Source organism: Mustela nigripes, chromosome X (assembly GCF_022355385.1).
Source record: "Mustela nigripes isolate SB6536 chromosome X, MUSNIG.SB6536, whole genome shotgun sequence".
NCBI lineage: Eukaryota > Metazoa > Chordata > Mammalia > Carnivora > Mustelidae > Mustela > Mustela nigripes.
Window position 1 is genome coordinate 39,536,739 of NC_081575.1, and position 4,339 is coordinate 39,541,077.

The window sequence follows — 4,339 nt, forward strand, 5'->3', positions numbered from 1 at the left end:
TCAGCCCTTCACATCGCACCTGCATGCCCTCATCCCCTGAGGCATTATCACTGAGGTCAAGGTCTCTTAAGTACTCATTAGTGTAGAGCACATTGCACAGATCCTGACAAAACTCTCCAGTCAGGTGGCAGGTCCACAGTCTGCCAGGAAATAAAGCAGAGAAGGCTGGCATCAGTTCATCTGCACGGAGTTACTTTAGGAATTCTGTTTGCGCACTAGAAAAACACAGTAGAAACTCAGAGTATCGTGTTTAAAAAAATCCCTTGGGCCAGGACCAAGCAGAGATTGTGGAGTGGGAAACATTTATTATTTGGTTCTTCATTTATTGCTTCCTTGGAGATTCAATCACCAGGCCAAAAAATACTCATTTAATTTTAAGATTTGCTGAAACATCAAGAAATTCTGCCTGAGGCTATAGTCCATGATACTTACGCCAGATCCTTTAACTGACAGTCAGGCTGTTTTAATCCTTTGCACAGCAATTTCAGTCCCAAATCTTCAATTTTGTTATTAATTAGAAGCAGCCTTGTCAGGCGCCAGGTGGAGCTCAGGACTTGGGCAAGGGACTCACAGCTAGCTGCAGAAAGGGAACATTCAGAAAGTCTGAAGGAATGGGGATACCAGGGCGGCTGTTAACCATAGAGTCCTACTGAACCTCAAGTGCCAAGGTCTGTGAGAACAAGGATAATCAGACACTTACACAAGATTCTGGAGAATAGCCTTTGCATGCTGCAGACCTTCACAGAGAAGCTGTACTCCTGTGTCCCCTACAGCATTGGCAAACGCAAACAGCTCTTTTAAAGTCTGACTCACATGCAAGAAAGAAGAGAGCTCCATACAGCTAGCATCTGGTAGGTAACATGTGCTCAAGCTACCAAGAGAAAAAGAAGAAAAATCAGCCACTGCTGTCTAAGTTTTCTGTTTTCCTAGTCTTCCTTCAAGTTCCAGCTCCTGGCACACCTCCTTTACAAAGCCACCTCCTGAGGTCTCCAGCCCACAGTGGCCTCCTACCTTTTCCTGGGCTCATCTGGCATTTTTAAATGATTCCAGTGTTGGGCACTTCATTACACAATTGTACACAACATAAATTTAAAATTCTATCTCAGAGCTTCTTTCAAATCCTATGGGGGAAATGGTATATCTTTAATAAGCTTTATAGTCAAAAGATCTAAAAGTCCATTATTTATAAATTTTCCATCCTAGAGACCCAGCCCACCATCATCAACCATGTAATATTCCTTCTTTGGGATGAAGAGTGGTTTTTTACCAATCTTCCTGTCTTCTCAATCTTTGTTTCTCCATATTAAATAGCACAATTTCTTGAAACCGATCAACTTTTTTTCCCATTACTTTCAGGAATTTCTATGATATATATTATAATCTTTGAGTCCTCAATTTTCTCTTGAGTTAACCAGGCTCCAACCTTAGCCTTCCAGAAGGCTCATAGGTACACATGTCTATATCTCCTCAATTTAGAATTTTAAAAAGAGGTATTTTGGTGGGGTAAAAAAGGGGTTTCAAAGTAGATTTTAGAAAACTTCAATGTTAAAGAGCTTTTGCTTTTAAAACCCCACACATAGGGGTGCCTGGGTGGCTCAGTTGGCTAAGCATCTGACTCTTGATCTTTGTTCAGGTCTTGATCTCAGAGTCATGAGTTAAAAGCCTGAATTGGGCTCCACACTGGGTATGAAGTCTACTTTAAAAAATATAAATAAACCCACATATATATTGATATGTTAGTGATAGTTAATTGTGTCATATTGGCTAGGTTATACATCTAGATATTTGGTCAAAATTATTCTAGATGTATCTGGGAAGGTACTTTTTAGATGAGATTAACATTTAAATCAGTAGACTTTGAGTAATTTACCCTCCATAACTTGGGTTGGCCTCACCTAATCAGTTGAAAGTTTTTATAGAAACAGACTGACCTCCCTGGGGAAGAGGAGAGAATTCTCCCAGCAGAATGCCTTCAGACTTGAAATGTAATATGAGCTTTTCCCTGTGTCTCTGGCATGTTGGCCTACCTTGCAAATATTGAACTTGACAGCCATCCTAATCCTTATGAGTCAATTCCTTAAAATAAATCTCAATACAGTTGGCCCCTGAACACAGGTTTGAAATCATGGGTTCACTTAAACACCAATTTTTTAATAAATATACTCCAGTGCTATAAATGTATTTTCCCTTCCTCGTGATTTTCTTAGTTAACATCTTTTCCCCAGCTTACTTTCTTGTAACAATACATATATAAAACATATCACATACAGAGTATGTGTCAATCAACTGTTCATGATTTGGCTTCCAGTCAAAAGCAGGCTATTAGCAGTTAAGCTTTTGGAGGGTCAAAAGTTATAAGTGGAGGCACCTGGGTGGCTCAGTGGATTAAAGCCTCTGCCTTCGGCTCAAGTCATGATCTCAGGGTCCTGGGATCAAGCCCCACATTGGGCTCTCTGCTCAGTAGGGAGCCTGCTTCCTCCTCTCTCTCTGCCAACTTGTGATCTCTGTCAAATAAATAAATAAAATCTTTAAAAAAATAGTTATACAATCTGAGGGGTTTGAAGTGGCGGGGGGGGGGGGGGTGGGGGGTACCAGGTGGTGGGTATTATAGAGGGCACGGATTGCATGGAGCACTGGGTGTGGTGAAAAAATAATGAATACTGTTATGCTGAAAATTTTAAAAAACTCAATAAATGCAAAAACATTTAAAAAAAGTTATAAGTGGATTTCTAACTGTGGGGTGTGGGGGCGCTAACCCTCTATGTGGTTCAAGAGTCAACTGTATATTCAGATACATCTTATTTGTTCTGTTTCTCTGGAGAACCCAAATACTAAAATCTAAAAGTTTATAAGATAGGGCGCCTGGATGGCTCAGTGGCCTAAGCCTCTGCCTTCAGCTCAGGTCATGGTCTTGGGGTCCTGGGATCAAGTCCCACATCAGGCTCTCTGCTCAGCAGGGAACCTGATTCCCCCTATCTTTCTCTGCCTGCCTCTCTCCCTACTTGTGATCATCTCTCTGTGTCAAATAAATAAATAAAATCTTAAAAAAATAAAAATAAATAAAAGTTTATAAGATAAACTTTTTCATTAAAATCATTATCATGGACTTTGAAGTCAGATACATGAGGGTTCTGAACTGTGCCTTTGCCATGTTACTTGGTCTTATGACCCTTGGGTTCCCATTTCCTCATCACTAAAATGGAGATAATAATCTGAAACTTCTCAGAACTGTTGTACAATTAAAGGAAATCATAGATACAAAGCAGTCAGCACAATGCTTAGCACAAAGTGATTGTTCAGTAAGTGTGGGTTATTATTATAACCATTGATGTTATTGTCACTTACAATGAAAATTCTTTTCCTAAACTTCTTGCATAAGAACAATTTTAGGGACTGTCACTTTTATTCTTCCTCTCCATGATTCCTTGAAATGTGTTTTGATCACAAAACATCCATCTTGAGTTGCATATTTAAATTTTTTTTTCTTGCAGCAAGGAAACTAATAGTTACAGCTTACTTGAACTTCCGTAATTTGCAGTTTGGATCTTTTAAGCCTTCACAAAGCAATTTCAAAGCTGAAGCTTCCAATCTGGTTTCACTAAATTCCAGATCAGTGAGCCACTGACTGGTACTGAGAATAGCTGCCAGTACCCCACAAGAAGCAGGAGAGATAAGGCATCGGTACAACCTTCAGAGAAGAGAAGAATGACTTCATTATCATTATCAATATCATTGCTCTCTCCCCATGCAAACAGAAATTGACCAAAAATGATACAAACACAGACAACAAATTCTCCTGCTATCAGTTACCTCAATGTCCATAAGATACAGTTTGGCTGTTTTAATCCTTCACACAGAAGCTTCGTTCCTGAATCTTCCAGGGTATTTTTTTTTTTTTTTTACAAACTCGAAATCTGTAAAATACTGGTTAGTTTCAAATACTGAAGAGAGATCCCTACCACAAGAAGCTGTGAAGTGGCAGAAAATCAGTATGTGTGGAGAAAAAGACATTTTAGAGAAGAAAGAAAATAGGTATCTGTACCTTACTAATGCAGTGAATTCTTTCAGTCATTGGGTGCTTACCACTGTTCCAGATGCTGAAAACACAAAAATAATTAAAACCCAGACCTGGCCTTGAAAAGTACTGCAAGTGGAATGCACAAGGTATTATGGGGACACAGAAAGGTGGCACAATTCAGCCCAGCTTGGAGTGGGAGCTAGAGGACCAAGAAATACAAGAGAAAGAAATACTTGAGTGCTGTTGTGAAAGGGGAAGAGGGATTGAACAGCAGTTAGGTGGAGGAAAAGAATGGGAGCAGGGATAACAGGAGGAGCACAG

General features: G+C 39.8%; 1 long non-coding RNA gene across 1 annotated transcript; it reads right to left on the reverse strand.

The window, feature by feature from the left end:
- Window positions 1-3,658: 3,658 nt before the first annotated feature.
- Window positions 3,659-4,085, reverse strand: LOC132007417 (uncharacterized). Its single transcript, XR_009401350.1, has 3 exons — window positions 4,043-4,085; window positions 3,811-3,914; window positions 3,659-3,688 (listed from the first exon to the last, which is right to left on the reverse strand). It is a non-coding gene; the product is annotated as an uncharacterized LOC132007417 (long non-coding RNA).
- Between the last annotated feature and the right edge of the window lie 254 nt (window positions 4,086-4,339).